Source organism: Papio anubis, chromosome 6 (assembly GCF_008728515.1).
Source record: "Papio anubis isolate 15944 chromosome 6, Panubis1.0, whole genome shotgun sequence".
In the NCBI taxonomy this organism is placed as follows: Eukaryota; Metazoa; Chordata; class Mammalia; order Primates; family Cercopithecidae; genus Papio; species Papio anubis.
In genome coordinates, this window is record NC_044981.1 from 28,945,754 (window position 1) to 28,968,590 (window position 22,837).

At 38.4% G+C, this 22,837-nt stretch overlaps 1 non-coding gene across 2 annotated transcripts; it reads left to right on the forward strand.

Moving 5' to 3' along the window:
* Positions 1-22,396, forward strand: LOC103883574. 2 transcript variants are annotated; one of them, XR_004184257.1, is made up of 2 exons: positions 1-1,126; positions 5,364-6,065. It is a non-coding gene; the product is annotated as an uncharacterized LOC103883574 (transcript). The 2 variants fall into 2 exon arrangements; XR_645856.4 differs by lacking the exon at positions 5,364-6,065 and adding an exon at positions 22,096-22,396 and having other exon boundaries at positions 8-1,126.
* Positions 22,397-22,837: the final 441 nt, after the last annotated feature.

Here is a 22,837-nt window from a genome sequence, read left to right on the forward strand (position 1 = left end):
GACTGGGTAAAGAAAATGTGGTACATAGACCCCATGGAATACTATACAGTTGTAAAAAGAATGAGATAATTTCCTTTGCAGCACCCTGGATGGAGCTGCAGGCCATCATCCTAAGCAAACTAACTAGAAGAGAGCCAAATACTGCATGTTCTCACTTATAAGTGGGAGTTAAACATAAGAACATACGGATAGTAGGAGGTGAACCACATGCACTTGGGTCTACTTGACGGTGGAGGGTGGGAGGAGGAAGAAAATCAGAAAGAATACCTATTATGTACCATGCTTATTGCCTGGGTGATGATCTGTACTCCAAACCTCTGTGAGGCACAGTTTACCCGTATAACAAACCTGCACATATACCCATGAACCTAAAATAAAAGTTAAAAAAAAATCCAAAACCTAAATTACCTTGATTCTTTATGAGTTGTTACATTTGAAAATTCGATTGATGAGTTAATGACAATAATTTAACTCTCTCATGCTTATCCCCCTCATCTAACCAAAACAAACAAACAAACAAAAACAAACAACCAAAAAATACCTAAGATGGAATGTTGAGGTGAGGAACCTTTGAATTTTTAAATATTAGATCTACCAGAGCCTCAGAAAGACATGTTTACATTAAGAGGATATTGACTATTGATATAGACATGTAAGTTCTTTACTGCCACGTTCTTAGTAATTCCTGAAGTGTACGTGTATGAAATGACATTAATTCTCTCATACTTTAGGGTTGCTTGTTAGTGCCTAGAAGAAATACAGTCTTTGTGGTCAGTCTCCTTGGATCAACAAAAGCCTGTACTTTCCCGTTTTTCATGTGCTATTTAGTGAAAATGTTGAGAAAGCACCATCTATCCTGCCCCATTGGCATCCCATTGATGTGCTGTCCTGGTTGCTAGGTGCAGATTTAGGTTCCAAGCAGAACACTCCTAGTGTTCTCTGCAGTTTGTTGCAGAATCAGAATGTCTTGGCAACCAAAGGCAGATCTGGTGCTATGGAGGACCTGCTTACTGCTATGAGGTGTTACTTTATACAGGTCCTGGAGAAGCTGATTGAGGCCAAGTCACTGTTGCAAGGAGACACGAGACTCACATCAGAGTTCTATGGCTTAACATGGGAGATGGTGGTAAGTGCAGCTGTATTTGGATTTTACAATTATAAAAGCCAACTTCATGTAAAGAGAGTAAAAAGAGTTTGCCAGAGAAGTTTCTTCTGTAGTTGAAGACAAATGTAATGTTTTAATAAATTAGGCTGATTAAAAAAGTATATGAGATTGGCGTGGTGGCTCATGCCAGCACTTTGGGAGGCCGAGACAGGTGGCTCACCTGAGGTCAGGAGTTCGAGACCAGCCTGGCCAACATGGTGAAATCCCGTCTCTACTAAAAATACAAAAAAATAGCTGGGCGTGGTGGCAGGTTCCTATAATCCCAGCTACTTGGGAGGCTGAGGCAGGAGAATCGCTTGAACCCTGGAGGCAGAGGTTGCAGTGAGCCGAGATTATGCCATTATACTACAGCCTGGGCAACAGGAGTGAAACTTTGTCTCAAAAAAAAAAAAGAGTATGAAGCATATAAATTATTTGTCATGGAGTCCTGCCCGTAGAGCAAGGCATCAAATCCTCTAAGTGTATAGGAAATTTGAATTCAAAATAGATGCTTTGAAAAAAAGGAATGTTTAAGGAAAATGTGAATTTTTACAGATTTAGGGTATAGAAGTGCAGTTGTGTTTCATGGATATATTGCATAGTGGTGAAGTGTGAGCTTTCAGTGTATCCATCATTCAAATAGTATACATTGTCCTCAATAGGTAGTCTTTCATCCCTCAGCCCTTTCCCAACCTCCCACCTTTTGGAGTCTCCAATGCCTATATTTCACTCTATATCCACATGTACCCATTGTTTAGCTCCCACTTATAACTGATAATATCTAGCATTTGGCTTTCTGTTTTTGGGTTATCTCACTTAAGCCAATGGCCTCCAGTTACATTCACATTGCTGTAAAAGATATGATTTCAGTCTTTTTATTGTCAAGGAGTATTCTAAAGTATATATATGTATATAAAATCACATTTTAGAAATCCAATAGTCCATTGATGGACACTCAAGTTGATTCTAATACTTTGCTATTGTGAATAGTGCTGCGATATACATAGACGTGCAGGTTTCTTTTTGATATAATGATTTGTTTACCTTTAGTTTGATATCCAGTAGTGGGATTGCTGAATCAAATGGTAGCTCTATTTTCAGTTATTTGAAAAGTCTCCATACTGTTTTCCATAGAGATTGTACTAATTTACATTCCCACCAACATTGTATGTAGTCCTTTTTCTCTATATCCTCGGCAAAATTTATTTTTCTTTTTTTTTTTTTTTTGATTTTTAAAAGAATGACCATTTTGACTGGCATAAGATAATATCTCATTGTGGTTTTAATTTGAAGTTCTCTTATGATTAACGTTTGTTCATATGGTTATTGGCCATTTATATGTCATCTTAAAAAAAAAACAAAAACACCCTAAACTTCAGAATGAATTACATTCATGGCTAGGTTTAGAATATGGGTTCAGTTACTGGAAGAGGTGTTGAAGTCTTTTAAATAGTGAGAAGCTGATGCCAAAATAGCTTTAAAACTATGTTAGTAGAGGAAAAAAACAACTTAAGACAGAAAAAAAAAAAAGGGTTTGGATGAGCATTTTAATCTTGAGAAAAACCTAACCTCTTTGCAAAAGAAACTCAAGGATTGGATGACAAGTTTACCACTGGGCAAAAAGATATTTATATCCTTGGATTAAATGCTAAGTGATAAGAAATCAAACCAAATAACTGGGTGACCAATTGGTGGATATTTGCTACTATACTTGGAGAAGATAAAGTGGATGCTGCGACTTAGAATTGAATTAAATCAGAACGAGTACCAATCAATGTTCAGTCAAAGGCGATTGGAGGAAATTTGTTTATGCTTCTTAAAATACTTTTTTTTTTTTTTCTTTTCTGAGACAGAGTCTTGCTCTGTCGCCCAGGCTGGAGTGCAGTGCTGCAATCTTGGCTCACTTCAACCTCCATCTCCCAGTTTCAAGTGATTCTCCTGCCTCAGCATCCCAAGTAGCTGCGATTACAAGCATGCACCACCAATTCTGGCTAATTCTTGTATCTTTAGTAGAGACAGTGTTTCACCCTGTTGCCCAGTCTGGTTTCAAATTCCTGACCTCAAGTCACCCTCCCACTTTGGCCTCCCAAAGTGCTGGGATTACAGGTGTGAGCCACTGTGCCTGGCCTCTTAAAAAACTCTTCATGGAGAGAGAAATAAAATAAAAATTAGGTTATATGAATAACATTGAATCATGAAGCCTTTAAAAATCACACTGAACATATTCAGCGTGAATTAAGCATTTCTTTTTTTATTATACTTTAAGTTCTGGGGTACATGTGCACAACATGCAGGTTTGTTACACAGGTGTATATGTGCTATGTTGATTTGTTGCACCCAGAAACTCGTCATTTACATTAGGTATATCTCCTAATGGTATCCCTCCCCCAGCTCCCCACCCCCCCAACAGGCCCTAGTGTGTGATGTTCCCCACCCTGTGGCCAAGACTTCTCATTATTCAACTCCCACTTATAAATGAGAACATGCAGTGTTTGGTTTTCTGTCCTTGTGATAGTTTGCTGAGAATGATGGTTTCCAGTTTCATCCATGTCCCTACAAAGGACATGAACTCATCCTTTTTTAGGCTGCATAGTATTCCACGCTGTATATGTGCCACATTTTCTTTATCCAGTGTATTATTGATGGACATTTGGGTTGGTTCCAAGTCTTTGCTATTGTGAGTGCCACAATAAACATATGTGTGCATGTGTCTTTATAGTAGCATGATTTATAATCCTTTGGGTATATACCCAGTAATGGGATTGCTGGGTCAAATGGTATTTCTAGTTCTAGATCTTTGAGGAATTACCACACTGTCTAAGCATTTTTTTTAGTAAGAAAATGTAGTTTGAAAGTAAGGTTCAGAACATTTAGCCAAATGTTCAAGTAATTTCTAAACTGAGAAAATGGAATAAAGTTTAATAGATCATTTGTATTAGAAAAAGTTAATTGGAAAGTTTTCAAATACACATTAAGTGATAGATACACACACACACACAAAAAAAAAAACCAAAAATTCTTAGAGAAAAAAATGAAAAAACTGACCTATTCTTATCAAAGACATGATTTCTCACATTTAAAAAAGCTTATAATAATTGATTTACAGTTAAGTTGACCAATGGAAATCTCACTGATTTAAGAAAATCTATATGAAAGTCAAGATACCAGTATTTTTTCCTATAAAAAGCTACATAGTCAATATTAAGGCTTTGTAAACCAAGATACAAAATTGGAGTATTATGAAAGTACTCATATAATAAGATTAAAAATAAATTCTCACAATTTTGTTTGTCACTGAGACAAAAGCACTGAAAATAATGAATGCTAGCAAGAATGCAAAGTGAGGGGAAACTCTCTTTGATTGCTGGTAGAAATGCAAAGTGATGCAAACACTGACTATTTGGCAGTTTTTATAAAGTTTAATATAGTCTTTTATATGACTTAACAATCACATTCCTAAGTATTTACCCCAGTGAATTAAAACTTTTGTCCATGTAAAAATCTACATGCAAATGTTTATATCAGTTTTATTCATAATTACTCAAAACTGTAAGCCACTCATGCCCTTCAACAGGGGAAAGATAATCTTGGGTATTTCCACACAATGATCTATGATTGTGTGGAAATTGATTGATCCATGAATACTATTGACCAGTGGGATGGAATGAGCTACTGATACATGCAACAACATGAATATATGTTAAGTGTGTTTTACTAAATAGATGAAGCCAGACTTCAAAGTCTGAATATTGTATGATTTCATTCATAAGACATCTGGGAAAAAAACCCACTGGGATGGAAACACACTAGTGGTATTCAGGGCTTAGTGTAGGGGAGATTAGTTGATTACAAAGAAGACATACAAGGGAAATTTTTAAATGATGGAGTTGTCTTGTATGGTGCTGCACTAGTAATACCCAAGTCTATGATTTATTAATCTCCAAGTAGTGTATCACAAAACTGCACTCAAATGCATGCAAATAAACAAGTAAAAATATCACCAAGATGTGGGAAGATTCCAGAATGGTATGACGGTGATAAATCATCCTCACTTTATATAAATATATAAGCTAACAACACTGAAAAGGGTAGAGAAGAAGTAAAAAGTGACCTAACTTACTTTGAGAAATAATATTTTGGTTAAAAAATGTCAGACTATAGACAAAAGTAACCATGCATAAATATGGTATTCTGAATAGTAAATTTGTTTCTCATGCAGGTTCAGCTAATTCTGTAATTGCTTCACATACATACGAGTTGAACAAAAATGTTTAAAGATGAACTGTGGTATCCAGGTTTCTCCCTGTTGGTATAAGAAGTTACGGAGAAGCAAGAAAGGAAGGCCAGAATGACATTAGGGACTGTGTTAGAGTCAGAGTTATCACTATGACCTCATGTTTAAACACAAGCACAAATACACACGGACACACACACAGATGGACAAATATTGAAACAATGACAGATACATGTGTGTTCAGAGCTTACTGTGTAGACACACATTGCCTAGCCTTTTCTGGTGAAATAGCCTAGAAACAATGTTACCCTCATAGCAATGTGTACATGTCCCATTCAGATAATGTTTTCTAATGCCATTTTCCAGTGAAAAGAACCAGAGATCCTTAGGGCAATGTCTGATTCTAAGATATTTCTAAGGCTGATGAAAAAAATATGTAAGAGAAGCCTGGAGAAGAACCAGTAATACCAGAAATCAAGGAGGGGCCCTGAAGAGAAAAGGATAACAAAAGGATGAAGACCTGTCCAAGGGACCCAGCAGCCAGCTTGAAAGAGCTCTCAATGGGGAAAGCTGGAGCACTTTCAACAACAAAATAAATAAAATATCACTGGATTATAACCTGAAGTATAAAAAGTAACTGTCCATACTGTTACAAATAAATGACTGAATAAATACGTAAACGGAGAAGAAGAGAGAAATCTTCCTTACTAGTCTATTAATAGTCCCCACTTTCCGGGGTGGAGCTCATGATCTCCTTCACTAAGTGTAGGTTGGACTCAGTGACTGTCTTCCAAGGAATAGAGTATGGAAAGGTAACAACTGTAAGTTTAAGTTTTATTTAGTGCAAACACTACCTTCAGCAAGTGATTAAAGTCAGCACATCAGTGATGCCATGTAGATATTATGTAACCCCTGCTGTGATAAAAAGGGCACTTTACCTCTGTGGTCTCCTCTCCAAAAATTCAAAGGCCCAGTGTCATTGACTGCAGCTGAGGCCCGACTGAACCGGGACGCCGACTGTAGTAGGGGAGGTGCGGTTGGGGCTGTGCGCTCGATGGAGCCCGCAGGAGCCAGGAACAGGCGGAAGTCCCCATCCCTTAAGAGTTGGCAGGCAAGAGCCCTGTGCTCCCCAGGCTCAGCTGTAGTTGCCTAGCAGCGGCTGCGGACCCGGGCATCCCTGTGCGCTTGGGGTTCGGGAGCCGGCAGAAGCCCCACCCTCCTGTGTGCACCTGCAGCTGCTCAAGCTGTGGCTAAAAACCTGGGCATCCCTGTGCTCTTAGGTGCCAGGAGTAGGTAATAGCTGCAGACCCGGGCATCTCTGCACTCTTGGGGGCCCGGGAAAGCCCTTTTTGCCCCCGTAGGCTTGGAGGTGCCTGCTCCCGGTGTCCGGCCTCTCTCTGCTCCTGGCACTGGCTCTGATATCAGAGCACGGTTGAGGCTGAGCCCAGGTGCTGTTGAAACCTGGCCTGATGTGCTCACACTTGGGGCAGCGCTGACATGCCAGTCTTCTGCCACTTCAGCCCCCTCTGGGCTTTGGGCACCGGTAAGCAAGGGAGGGAGGCTGGAGGGGGTGCTGCTGAGGGCAGCTTGGCGCTGGCCTGCAGGTGCTGCTTGGCAGGAACAGCCTGGGGCACCGTCAACAGTGGCAGGAGGCCGACAGGCTCCTGGGCAGAAAGGGACGGGTCCCCGTTGAGGCCCCACCTTCAACCCCTAGGGAAGGGTCGAAACCTGGGAGACGGGCTGCCAGCCTTGCAGACTGGAGTGTGAACTTAGGGTGCTTTTTCCAAGCCTGTCCATGGCTGCTCAAGGACCAATCAGCAGGCACTTCCTCTCCTCTGAAGTCCATAAAAACTCCCAGACTCAGCCAGACACAAAAAGATGTCAGGACAACCAGCTGCAGAGAGGAATTACCTACCCTAGGGTCTCTTTTCTGCTGAGACCTGAACACTCTATGGGATGACCTGTCTGAGGAGAGGAACTGCCCACTCCAGGGTCTCCTCTCTGCTGAGAGCTGAACACCAGTCAGGACACCCTGGCCATGGAGAGGAGCGGGTTTCCTCTCAGCTGTTCTATTGTTCAATAAAACTCCTCTTCACCTTACTCACCCTCCGCTTATCCGCATACCCCGTGGGTGCGGGACAAGAACTTGGGGTCCGCTGAATGGCATGGCTGAAAGAGCCGTCACACAAACAGGGCTGGAACATACCCTTTCTTCACCTCATTGCAGGTGACATAAAGGAGATAAGAGCTGCAGCCCTTTGGGGAGCCTAGACCTAGGAGCTCCCTGAGCCAGGGCTGTGACACCCTTTTTGGGTAGTTCTGTGGTTCCTGGTGTGGGAGCTGCTTGCAGTACACCTGGTCCAGCCGCAGACTTGCAGGGAGCTGGCACCCCTGTCAGTGCCAGGAACTGCAGCCCTGCCACGGCAAGCATGCCTGGCTGTGTGCAGTGGCTGGACCCCACGCTTGCTCGCTCATACACCCCTGGCTGCTCTGCTTGCCTTTGGCAGGCATAGTATCCAGACTGGTAATGTGAGCTGAGCACAGGCTGCCAGGCTGAGTGGGCCAGTGGGCCTGAGCAAAACCCAGGCTTAGGTACCACTAGCCATAGAGGTTTTCAGCTGGTGAAGTGATACCCCAAGGATCCCATAACATAAGCATTAGAAAACATCAGACAAACCATGACTGAAGTGCATTCTATAACATACCTGAGCAGTACTCAGAATTTTCAACATCATGAAAAACAAGATACCAGAGATTCAGGAAACTGAAAGACATGGCAACTAAATGCAATGGAGTGTCCTGGATAGGATTCTGCAACAAAAAAAGGACATTAAAGAAAACCTTGCTGAAATTCAAAGATAGTCTAGAGTTTTGGTAGTAGTAACATACCAATGTTAGTTTCTTAATTTTGAAAAATATACCAGAGAAATGTAACATTAAGGGAAAGTGAGGTGAGGTGTATATGGGAATTCTTTGCCATCTTTGCAACATTTGTGTAAAGCTAAAATTATGTCAAAATAAAGCATGTATAAAAAATGTTTTACACAGATGGGAAGGGACAAGCTGTTCAATTAGATGCAGCCAGGAAGCGCTGCTTTCACTAAGAGAGACCAAATTATTGAGTAAATCAACAAATATTGGTTGGATCTTAGGAGAGAAAATGCTGAGTGTATGGAGAGACAAAGCTGAAGCTGAGGCCATAGAGGCAGAAATCTGGGAACCCTGCAAGTGGTACCTGAATGCCAGGGCTAGTTCCCAGCCCCACATGGCTCCTGGGAAATTGGTGAGCAAGGGAACTGAGGGACAGCTCACTCTTGTCATGGACCTCTGGGATCCTAGCTACAAGAGACCCCGTGTCCCCCATAGATGTGTTAGCTGGCAGGGGGATCTCCCTGGGGAACAGGCAGAGACAGTCCTTCAGACAGTGCAGAGCCTGGGAGCTTTTGTGTGCTGGGCAGCTTCAGTGGAGGGTAGCCATAGATACCCACCCCTGAGAGCTTCCTGTCTCCCTCTTCAAGGCTCTTGCCCCAGCTGACTGCCAAGCCAGAGGAGGGCAGGGCTGGCTTCCCTGTGGGACTGGGACATGTCTGTTCTGCAAGCCCTCCTGCCTGCAGGCTCCTCTCAGGTCCTATGCCTAGCTGCACTAGAGGAAGCAGGTGCATTGTGCAGCTTCCACAGCCCAGCTGAGTGCCTTGCTTCACGTGAGTACTTTCCCAGCAACTCAAGAGCACATCAGATCTCACAGTGTAGCCAGAGCCCAACCCTGAGCTGCAGGATGTCCTGGTGCTACCTGGGTTTCTAAGAACAGCTTGGGATTATCAAGCCAAGATATGTGACCCACACTAAGGTAGGCGAGTTAGCTTAATACCAAAAAAAAAAAAAAAAAAAAAAAAAAAAAAAAAAAAAAAAAAAAAAAGAAGAAAAAAATTCCACCTATTATCCCTGATGAACATAGAAGGAAAAATCCTCAAGAAAATACTAGCCAAACAAATCCAGCAGCACATCAAAAAGTTAATACACCACAATCAAGAAAGCTCTATTTCTGGCATGCAAGATTGGTTGAACATCTGCAAATCAACAAATGTGATTCATCACATAAACAGAATTAAAAAGAAAAGCCATATGATCACCTCAATAGATGCTGAAAAAGCTTTTGGTAAAATCCAACATCTCCATGAATCCTGAGGGTTCATGATTAAAACTCTCAACAGACTAGGCATTAAAGGAACAAACCTCAAAATAATAAGAGCCATCTGTTAAAAAAAACCCATAGCTAACATCATATAGAATGAGCAAAAGCTGGAAGAATTCCCCTTGAGATTTGGAGCAAGACAAGAATGCCCACTCTCACCATGCCTATTCAGTATAGGCGTGGTGAAATTCTCTCCAGAACAATCGGGAGATAGAAAGAAATAAAAGGCATTCCCATAGGAAAAGAAGTCAAACCATCTCTCTTTGCTGATGATATGATTCTATACTTAGAAAGCCCTAAAGACTGCCAGAAGGCTACTAGAACTGATAAATGATTTTAACAAGGTTTCAGGGTACAAAATCAGTGTACCAAATCAGTATCATTTCTGTATACCAAAAATATGAAGGCTGAGAGTCAAATCAGAACAATCTCATTTACAATAGCCACAGAGAAAATGAAATATCTAGGAATACAGCTAACCAAGGAGGTGAAAGATCTCTACAAGGAGAACTATAAAACACTGCTGGAAGAAATCAGAAGCAACATAAATAAATGGAAAAACATTGCATGCTCATGGATTGGAAGAATCAATATTGTTAAAACAACTGTACTGCCTAAAGCAATTTAAACCAACATCCTTCTTCACAGAATTAGAAAAAAATATTCTAAAAGTTATATGCAACCAAAAAAGATCACGAATAGCCAAAGCAACCCTAAGAAAAAAGAACGTAGCCATAGGAATCACAATACCCAATTTCAAACTACATTATAAGGCTGTAGTCACCAAAATATCATGGTATGGGCACAAAATCAGACACATATAGCAATGAAACAGAATAGAAACTCAGAAATAAAGCCTAATACCTGTGGTGTGATCTTCAACAAGGCTGACAAAAACAAAAACAATGGGAAAAGGACTCTGTATTCAAGAAATGGTGCTGGGATAGCTAATTAGCCCTAATCTGGACATTTACTTTTACCATATACAAAAATTGACTCAAGATAGATGAAAGATTTCAGTGTAAGACCTCAAACTATAAAAATTCTAGCAGAATTATAACAAACCAATAGCCAATATCATACTGAATGGGCAAGAATTGGAAGTATTCCCTTTGAAAACCAGCACAAGACAAGGATGCCCTCTCTCACCACTCCTATTCAACATAGTGTTGGAAGTTCTGGCCAGGGCAATCAGGCAAGAGAAAGAAATAAAGGGTATTCAATTAGAAAACAAGGAAGTCAAATTGTCCCTGTTTGCAGATGACATGATTGTATATTTAGAACACCCCATCATCTCAGCCCGAAATCTGCTTAAGCTGATAAGCAAATTCAGCAAAGTCTCAGGATACAAAGTCAATGTGCAAAAATCACAAGCATTCCTATACACCAATAACAGACAAACAGAGAGCCAAATAATGAGTGAACTCCCATTCACAATTGCTTCAAAGAGAATAAAATACCTAGGAATACAACTTACAAGGGATGCGAAGGACCTCTTCAAGGAGAACTACAAACCATTGCTCAACGAAATAAAAGAGGACACAAACAAATGGAAGAACATTCCATGCTTATGGATAGGAAGAATCAATATTGTGAAAATGGCCACACTGCCCAAGGTAATTTATAGATTCAATGCCATCCCCATCAAGCTACTGATGACTTTCTTCACAGAATTGGAAAAACTAAAGTTCACATCAACCAAAAAAGAATCCACATTGCCAAGACAATCCTAAGTCAAAAGAACAAAGCTGGAGACATCATGCTACCAGACTTCAAACTGTACTACAAGGCTACAGTAACCAAAACAGCATGGTATTGATACCAAAACACAGATATAGACCAATGGAACAGAACAGAGGCCTCAGAAATAACACCACACATCTACAACCATCTGATCTTTGACAAACCTGCCAAAAACAAGCAATGGGGAAAGGATTCCGTATTTAATAAATGGTGCTGGGAAAACTGGCTAGCCATAAGTAGAAAGCTGAAACTGGATCCCTTCCTTACACCTTACACAAAAAATTAATTCCAGATGGATTAGAGACTTAAATGTTAGACCTAAAACCATAAAAAAACCCTATTACCTAGGTAATACCATTCAAGACAAAGGCATAGGCAAGAACTTTATGACTAAAACACCAAAAGCAATGGCAACAAAAGCCAAAATTGACAAATGGGATCTAACTAAACTAAAGAGCTTCTGCACAGCAAAAGAAACTACCATCAGAGTGAACATGCAACCTACAGAATGGGAGAAAATTTTTGCAATCTAGCCATCTGACAAAGGGCTAATATACAGAATCTACAAAGAACTTAAACAAATTTACAAGAAAAAAACAAAGAACCCCATCAAAAAATATGCAAAGGATATAAATAGATACTTCTCAAAAGAAGACATTTCTGCAGCCAACAGACACATGAAAAAAATGCTCATCATCACTGGTCATCAGAGAAATGCAAATCAAAACCGCAATGATATACCGTCTCACACCAGTGAGAATGGTGATCATTAGAAAGTCAGGAAACAACAGATGCTGGAGAGGATGTGGAGAAACAGGAATGCTTTTACACTGTTGGTGGGAGTGTAAATTAGTTCAACCATTGTGGAGGACAGTGCAGCGATTCCTCAAGGATCTAGAACCAGAAATACCATTTGACCCAGCCATCCCATTCCTGGGTATATACCCAAAGGATTATAAATCATGCTACTTTAAGGACACATGCACACGTATGTTTACTGCAGCACTATTCACAATAGCAAAGACTTGGAACCAACCCCAATGTCCATCAATGATAGACTGGATTAAGAAAATGTGCCACATATACACCATGGAATATTATGCAGCCATAAAAAGGGTGAGTTCATGTCCTTTGCAGGGACATGGATGAAGCTGGAAACCATCATTCTCAGCAAACCATCACAAGGACGGAAAACCAAACACCGCATGTTCTCATTCATAGGTGAGAATTGAACAATGAGAACACTTGGACCCAGGGTGGAGAACATCATACACTGGAGCCTGTTGTGGTGTGGTGGGCTAGGGGAGGGATAGTATTAGGAGAAATACCTAATATAAATGACGAGTTGATGGATGCAGCAAACCAGCATGGCACCTGTATACTTAGGTAAGAAACCTGCACGTTGTGCACATGTACCCTAGAACTTAAAGTTTATTAAAAAAATTCTAGCAGAAAAGCTAGGAAATATCCTTTTCAACATTGGGCTTGGCAAAGAAATTTTGGCTAAGTCCCTAAAAGCAATTGCAACAAAACCAAAACATTGACAAGTGGGAAGTAATTAAACTGAAGCTCCTCTGCACAGCAAAAGAAACTGTCAACAGTAAACACACAACCCACAGAATGGGAGAAAATATTCAGAAACTATGCATTTGACAAAAGTGTAATATCCAGAATTTATAGGAACTTAAAACAAACAACAAATAAGCCCATTTTAAAAATGGGGTTATGAACGGACACTTCTCAAAAGAAGACATACTAGTCACCCACACACATATAAACAATGCTTGACATCACTAATCATCATAGAAATGCAAGTAAAAGCCACAATGAAATACCATCTCATACCAGTTGGAATGGCTATTATAAAAAGTCAAAAAACAACAGCTGCTGGCAAGGCTGCAGAGAAAAGGAAATGCTTACACATTGTTGGTGGGAATATAAATTACTTCAGCCACTGTGGAAAGCAGTTTGGAGATTTCTCAAAGAACTCAAAAGAGAGCTACCATTTGATCCAGCAATTCCACTATGGGGTATATATTCAAAGGAAAATAGTTTATTACACCAAAAAAGACACATGCACTTGTACATTCATTGCTGCACTATTCACCATAAAAAAGACGTGGAATCAACCTAGGTGCCCATCAGTTGTGAATTAAAGAAAATGTGGTATAAATACATTATGAAAACCGCAGCCATAAAAGAGAATGAGATCATGTCCTTAGACGCAACATGGATGGAGCTGGAGGTCATACTCCTAAGTGGACTAATAAAACACCACACTTTCTCACTTATAAGTGAGAGCTAAACGTTGCACACACATTGACATAAACATGGCAACAATAGACAATGGGGACTATTAGAGGCAGGTGGAGGGAGGGAAGCATGGGTTGAAAACTACCTAAATTTAGGATATTAGAAATTGGGTACTATGCTCATTACCTGGGTGAAACATACCCATGTAACAAACCTGCACGTCTACCCTCTGTATCTAACATAAAAGTGAAATTCAAACAGTAAAGTTCTATTAGCCAATCATTACTACCAACACTTTAGAAAGTTTATAGTGCCAGAAATGTATGTTAACACTGCTCCCTCAACTCCTTCACACACACATGCTCACACCCTATGTAAATGGAAACTCTTCAGAGGATGAGGGAGAATGCAACTCTCTGAGTGTCTTGGTATCAGCAACAGTACAGGTTAGTAATAAGCACTGAGGCAGGGAAAGTGATCTCATATCAGGAATAATTGAATGTGAATCATGGGGAAAATGGAGAGATGTATTGGGATCAAGTGGTACTTCAGTTTTCCCATTAGCCAAAATACATCCCAGAACTTTCTAAATCAACCAGTGCAATGAACTATACTGAATTTTTCTTCATGACTTCATTAAGCTACTGAAAGATAAAGTCTCTACTCCAGCTTCCATGTTAATAGTAACAAAGTATAAGAGGCTTATTTAAAATGACCCTATTGCCTAAAAAAGTTAATCTTATGGAAGTAGAGAGTACAACAGTGGTTACAGAGGAGTAGGATAGGGTAGGGGGAAAAGGGGAATGAGGAGAGTATGATCAATGGGTACAGAGTTACAGTTAGGATGAATAAGTTGTAGCATTTCATTGCATGATAGGTTGACTGTTGCTAACAATAATATATCGTATATTTCAAAATAGGTAGAAAAGAGGATTTTGAATGATACCACAAAGAATTGGTAAATATTCAAGGAGATGAATATGCTAATTACCCTAATTTGGTCTCTCCACATTGTACATCTATATCAAAACATCCCATTGTGTCTCATAGGTGTGTACAATTATATGTGAACTAAAGGGAAAATGAAACTAAATAAAGTAAAATAAAATGGTCCTGCAACATTTTAGCCAGAAAGAAAGGAAAACATGTTTTAGTCAGAAGGAGAGTGGAAAAGAGAAGGTAATATTTGATGTTTGATTTTCAGTTAATGCAAAACAAAAGGGGTAGGACAAAAGTCTATGCCATTTTCACCAATAGAATCATTTTGGAATAGGATCATAAAAAAATCAGGCTATAAATTACTGTTAATAATAGCTGACAATTGACTTCAGCTAAATCATGAGATCAAAAGCATTTTAGTATGTTCCATTTTCAGATAATTTTTTGTAGATATTAATTAAAACAGTGAATAATTTAGTAGCAGCTTCATGTTAAAGACATAGTTAAATTCATAGATATATGGAATTATTCAAAGGAGTTTCATAGACAATAGACCATGTGTCAGTCCTTTATTATAAATATTTTAAAAGGAATGCATCTCAAATTTTTTCTCCTTCAGCCATAAAAATCTTTATTTCAGGTGAGATGTTTGTTAAAGTACTTTGAATACTGACTGTCATTTAAAAATTTGAAGACATTTTTCAGATAGTTCAAATAGAAAAGGCTACCTGGCCATTTCTTGCCAATTATGAATTTCAAAATACAGTCTTAATTATAACACGATATAATGTTCATACCAAATATTGTGCACTGTAAATTGAATATATTAATCAGAAAATGATTTATATTAACATATTCATTTGTTTATAAAGAGAAGCCACACAATAACTACTTACTAACAAAGCTGTTGATGTACACAGAATGACCAGTCAACATTGTTTATTAATTGCCTTACAATGTGACCTGTCAGATGTGCCGTTTTGTCTAAGAGTCACTAAGTGAACTCAGATTCAGTCATTAGTTGGTACTCTCTATAGTAAAAACAGTTTCTATGGAATCAAGAGAGAAATGATTATAGGATTTGCTGCACTTAAAAATTTGCAATCTGAGATAATGAATCCCCTGAGAGTAGAAGGAGGTGATATCCCCATGGTGCAGTTAACTCTACTCTTTGCTCAGTGGGAGAATATTGGAATAATAGCAAGGTAAGAAATTCCAGAAGCAACATTTAAAGCAGTTTATTTGCCAAAACATTTGAATCCTCTCTATTGCCCACTGAGCCCTGCCTCCTCACTATCCTAATGCAGACAACATATTACATATATTAAAACAATCTTCAATTAAAAACTTATCAGTATTCCTTGTATTTTACTTTGAAGAGTTTTTCTGGAAAAAGGGGATTACAGCCTCTAAGACTTAGAAGTGTCTGCAGAAACTACTGTTGTCCACTTTCCAATATTAATTATTGTTAAAATGTATATTTATATTATACTAAATATTATATACATAAACCTTTATCTCGATAAAACATCATGTTAAATGTTGGATCTCTTTAATGTGTCCAAAGAAGAAATGCTAAAAATTCATTTAGATTTATCCTTTACGAATAACTTTTTTGATAACAATTTGTTTTCTCTTTTTGCAATTATTTCTTTCTTTTTCTTTTTTTTTTTTTTTTTTTTTTTTTTGTTTTTGAGACAGAGTCTCACTGTGTGGGCCAGGCTGGAGTGCAGTGGCACGATCTCTTCTCATTGCAAACTCCGCCTTCTGGGTTCAAGCAATTCTTGTGCTTCAGTCTCCCAAGTAGCTGGGCCCACAGGCACGGGCCGCCATTTCTGGCTAATTTTTGTATTTTTAGTAGAGATGGGGTTTCACCGTGTTGACCAGGGTGGTGTCAAACTCCTGGCCTCAAGTGATCTGCCCGCCTTGGCCTCCCAAAGTGTTGGGATTACAGGCGTGAGCCACTATTCCCACAAATAGATATCTATTTCTTCTTGTAGATAATTAATAACATCTTCCGTGGAATTTGACTTCAGTTTTTCTAGAGTCCTTTTAACTTCTGTTTCAAAAACTACTTTCCTTGATTTTAAAGTCTTTGAAAAAATCTACACCTTCTGGTCAGTCCTGCAGACTTAAAGCATCAGCACCACTGTCTTTGGCTCATCTCTTTCCCAGAGGACACACATTTAACAAAGTTTCCAAGTTAACTTCCTATGTTAATCTCTCACACTTTCCCCATCTTTTTCAGTTTTACTTCTCTTATCCTACTAGAGAGGCTCATTTTCTATTGCATAGATTGTTGAAGTACATTTAAGTAATTTCCTGTGTTTTCCTACTGCAAATGATTTTTTTACTTTGCCAAATATAGTCACAAAATAAAGATCTTATATAATCTCAGAGTTTAAAATCCATCACATTCTCATCTTCTATAGAAACACACATTCTTTAATATCAGCCTTGTTTCTGGTTCCTGGTTCTAGTTCAACATATATCCTTCTTTCAGTCTTACATATTGCCCCATGTGATTTCAGATGGAAACATTGAGTTCTTCATGAGTTTGTTATAAGGTGGAAAAAACATGAATTTTTGGTAATTGAAAACTTTCAAATTCCAGTTCTGACCTAAACTATGCAAGCTCAAGAATTATTAAACCACATTTTTATTATCTATCAAGTGTGGCTAATACATACCTTAAAGGGTTATCGAAAGGTTAAATAAGACTGCGGATCCAATGTGTTTAACACTTTTAGTAACTTTTTATAACTTATGGCAGCTTTTCAATAGTTGTGACTTCTCCTTTTTATTTAACTTTTTGATTATGATATTTCCTCAGCCAGTGATATATTACTATGTTACTCCTATTAAATATTACAATTTTTATCTACCCTTTGAAAATATATTTAATTCTTCTTTGAGTATTTAGTCTTTTTCATCCCAAAGGCACATTCTTGAACATGCATGTTGGTGCTTATTGCGTTCTATATTATAATTAATTTTAAGGAAGGTTTTAGAGAGGTTAAAAACTGGAGGAGGCATTTCAGAATGCAAAAATAAGCTAGTATACAGGCGTGAGAAAATGCAGAAGAGTTTAAGAAGTAGAAGTATTAGAGTACATGCTGTGGTTGTATGGGAGGTGATGGTGGTTTTAGGGGAGGTGCACAATGTAGTAGCTGAAAAATATGAGTGTTGAGAAGTAGATTTAAAGACCCTTTAATACAATGGATTTAATTTCCTTTTGTATGACAAAGTGAAACATAAGCAGCTATTTAGGTCAGCTCCGTCTTTATATAAAATAATTACGTCTCAGTATGTATCAAGAGTCTGAGGCCTCAAGATCAATGGTTACAAATGGATACATCTAGAAAGAGGTAAAAATATTTTTGTATGACACAAATCTTAATGAAAATAAAGATAGAACTAAAAGCCTTTAGTTCTATGTGGAAAAAATTCCTAAAGGCTTAAATGAATTCTCACTACTCACTTAAGTTTCATTTTGTGTTTATGTGTATTAGATAGTATACTTTTTGCTCAAGTAAATATTTGACCATTTAGTCCAAATATACCATTTCTATAGTATGAAAATAAAGTAAAATGATTACTTTTTATAATAGGGAAGCAGTTATCCATGTTCGTATCAAATGTCCTGTCTTCAAAGAAAATATGACATGGATTTTCCTACTCCACTATTTCTAACATTCTCCATCCCGCCATCATGCTCTGTGGCCTCTGGGACTCCTCCAAGGCATTGAAATTCTGAGTATCACAGTTTGAAAAGAAATTAGTTGTGCATTGGCCATAGAGGAATTTTTTGAATCATAATCCTGAATACATGTATTTTAATCATCTCCTTTAAAGCAAGATGCACTTCTTGCCTTGCGGTTATTATGCTATGCAAATCTGAGGACGTCTCTAATATGGAGAAAGCCACTGTTAAACCTTCTTGAGTTCTACCTTAAATATTTTCTCAAATACATTTTTAGTGTCTTTAAAACTGGGGTCAACATGCTTTGTTTTCTTCCATTTGTTGTTTAGGAAAGGCCTGCTTGCTTGGGGAAATAAAAGCTTTAGATCACTTTCCTTAAAAGGCAATCTCAGGCCAGGCGCGGTGGCTCAAGCCTGTAATCCCAGCACTTTGGGAGGCCGAGACGGGCGGATCACGAGGTCAGGAGATCGAGACCATCCTGGCGAACACGGTGAAACCCCGTCTCTACTAAAAAATACAAAAAAACTAGCCGGGCGAGGTGGCGGGCGCCTGTAGTCCCAGCTACTCCGGAGGCTGAGGCAGGAGAATGGCGTAAACCCGGGAGGCGGAGCTTGCAGTGAGCTGAGATCCGGCCACTGCACTCCAGCCTGGGCGACAGAGCCAGACTCCATCTCAAAAAAAAAAAAAAAAAAAAGGCAATCTCAGAATTGCTGGTGGTTTACTCAAAAGGTAGAGCACACTTTCGCTTTCCAGTATAATATGTGCATTTCCTTCTACAGTACTTTTCAAAAGTTGACTGAAGTATCCTTCATGCTGTAGCATACTAAAACAGTATATACTCCCTGGAAATATGAAGTCCAAATAAAACCTTTCTGTGGATTTTCCAGACCACCGTTCTCAGTATTCTTTATTCTGAGATTTTTGCATTTAATTCTTAGGAAATCCTGATTTTTCACTGTGTCTAGATTTCATTCATGCCTCTGAAATGAGTATTTTTTACAGGTCTTGAAAGTAGTACATACATTAGCCAAGGACAGAGGATATTTGAGAAAGAGTCAGATGAACCGTGATGAGTTTCTACAGCAAAGCTTTTGACACAAATCTTTCTGGGTTTTGCCCTCAAAACTAGAAATTACTATATATTTCTGTATATAAGACTAAGTTAGACAAATGATACTTAAATAAAAATTATCAAAGCTATCATTTAACATCACAGAATTAGGTCATGTCTTTGTGTGTGCATGTGTATAAAATTTGAAAATATTTTTCTGGCAATCAACCAGAAATATGCCAATTTTTAAAGTTACTTAAAATTTTTTTCCAAACTAAATATACAGAAGTTCAATGATCTGAGGATCTGTACCAGCACCAGATGATCTGTTATTTTGCAGTTGATTCTTGTTTCCAATAACATGAGGTTTTCCTGCCAATTATTGGCTTAAATCTTGATCATACCAGAAGATATGCCAGGAAAATCCAAATGAGCTTTTGTTTTTCTTACAAGTGTTTACTTCTTCACTGCACAACACCATGTTGAACTCTCAACATATTAATTCAACACCAAATAAATATAAAATCAAGTAATTTGCTCTCATAAGTTATAACTAATTTCATGACAAAGTTTTAAGTTTTGGAGTGTGAGTCCTAGAACTAAGTTTTAGCGCTTTCAACTTTTAATGATACAGATTTTGAATACCATTTGCATTCAACATTTACATCAAAAAACAAACTTATATTGTTTGTTGAAGTAATCAAGTTGCTTTTTGTTCCAAAAATACAATTTATTTCTTTCTCACACTGATTCTTACACAGTTAGTTCCAAAAGGCATTCCTGGCTATTCCCAATTATGCACAGAAATACTTCCGTTGTGTTTCGTTATTAATATCACTTCCTTGTTATCTCACTGATTCAGAAGACTCATTATTATAGTATGTAAAAGGAAACTATAGGAAACTTATTCATACTTTTTGTCCCACTAGACCACTCATTTCCATATTTAATAATAAATTCTTTAATTAAAAATACAAAATCACTGCATACTTATTTGTTAAACAAGAATTACAAAGCATTTTAAGAAGCAATAGCATCTACATAAATTGGGGTTGATAAACTTATGAGACTCATGATTCTTCCAAAGTATAAAGTGCTTCACACTGAATGACCAGTGTAGCCACACTGCGCATTTAGACTTGGGACAACTCAGAGAGAGTGATGAACTGATGAGTGCTTGCCATGCTATTTTTACAGGTAGCTTGAACTAATGAATTCATTTTACTAATATTTTTTACTACTTAACACAGCTACTATTTCAGTACGTACCAACTAGTATATAACTATTTTAATATATTTTCATAATAAAATGTGCATACTAGTCAAGTATAATCCTTGCCGAACATGTTTACAGAGCCTCAGAGACATAACATATTTTGCAAGAACATGTAAACCGATATTTGATTATGAGACAAGAATTTGTTACAGAAAACTATAGCAACCTACTCTAATTGTTCAATAATTTCATTTGATATCTACCAACTATCACTTAAAGCTGAAAATGCTCCTCACCAGGTGGCATAATGCCCCCTTCACATCCTTATTCCGCAGGGTGTAGATAAAGGGATTGAGTGTGGGAGTCACCACTCCATAGAAGAGAGCCATGAACTTGGGCTGATCCCTTGAGATGGAGGAGGGAGGCTGAAGGTACATGCTAATGCCTGGGCCATAAAATAAGAAAACTACAATGAGATGGGAGGAACATGTCCCAAAGGCCTTTTTCCTTCCCTCAGAAGATTTGATCTTAAATACAGCATGTCCAATACTAGCATAGGAAGCAAGAATTAAGCATAGTGGAACAGCTAACATAAAAATGCATACCACAGAGAGTGTGAGCTCGTTAGAACCTTTTTCACCACAGGCATTCTTTATCAGAACAGGAATCTCACACAGCAAGTGGTCCAGCTTATTGAGACCACACAGTGGCAACCGTAATGTAGCAGTGGCCTCTGAGACAGCATAGGTTATTCCAGTTAGCCACACGGTGGAAACTAATAGGATACAAATGCGCTGATTCATGATGAGGGTGTAGTGAAGAGGTCTGCAGATGGCCACATAGCGATCGAAGGACATGAGAGCCAAGAGCAAACATTCTGTGCCCCCCATTATGTGAAAGAAATAAAGCTGAACTGCACACCCCGTATAGCTGATGGTCTTCTTAGAGCTTCCCAGGTTAACCAGCATCTGAGGGACAATGCTTGTGGTGTAACACATGTCCAAAAAGGAGAGGTTGGCGAGGAAGAAATACATGGGGCTGTGAAGACGAGAGTCTAACCTGGACACCAGAATGATTGTGACGTTTCCCATCATGGCTAAGGGGTATGTTATAAGAAGACTAGTGAACAGAGGAAGCTCTAGCCAAGGGCGGTCTGCAAAGCCTAACAGAGTAAATTCTTCAGGACGGCTTTCATTAATTAGTGGCATTATCTTCAATTTGTTTCACCTGTAGTAGGGATGTGCCAAAGAAGGTAGAGTTATGGGCATTGACAAAACATGGTGATGCATTGATTGATTATCTACTTATAGATGACAGGGTGCAGTAACCTGGGGTCAGAATAACATAAAACATCTAGTATCAGGTGATCTTATTTTCCCACATGACACTACAAATTAAAGGCAGTTATCTTAATCCAGTAACCCAGCCATTTTGAAACAGAATTTCTTCTTCTGTGTAAGAAGGCTGACAATAACCATCATTCCTGAGTGAGGTGAGGATTAAATACAAAGTAGAAGTGACTATTTTGGAAATTTCAAAATAACAGTTTTCAATCTTTGAGTTGCATAAAAATCGGCTGAGGAGGTTGCTAGAATGAAATTTATTGTTTTCTGTCTTTAGGTGTCTGATAGAGTAAATGTGGCCTGGGGCTGAGGAACAGGATGGCTTATTTTCAGAACCCTGCTGCAAGGAATTACTGAAATGTCAAGAAGAATAAACGTATTGTAGTAGCAATGGTAGGAGAAAAAGGAGGAGAAAACCTGGAGTCGTAAGAATCATCTAGATAGCATTGTCCAGCTCCAACTAGTTGGTTGGATAATCATATCATCTCCATGGGAAGCAAGACGACTTTGGATTTAAACAAATCTATCTGAGCGATTTGAATTTGAACAAGAAAATTAAATAGTTTTATTGTTCATTTCCTCAAGTATAAATTGACGGAGTTAACCTACAATGGCAAGGTTCTCCTATGATGACGAATTTGGTTTTGCATTTTTGGGGTTTTATTCATTACTATTTAGTTCAACCATTGGACATTTGATATTTTATGTTACATTTTAGCTTACATACTCATCTTGAAGAAGTATTTTTTGTTCAGTGAGATTATCCTCTGTTTTATTATAAGAGTTTGGACAGTTGTCATTACCCACTGATTGTACATAACGACAAATATGTATTTTAGTTCTAAGTAACTGTTGTCAGGAGAAAAGTGGATGTCCCAATTTAGGCTCAGAGACAGTCAAATCTGAAATTATTTTACATTTTCAAGACTTTTTTTTTCAGCTAGAAAGCAGATTGATATACTAACATCAACTAGTTTAATGAAGCAGTATTTTGAGAAAGGTTAATTTTTTGCTCATAT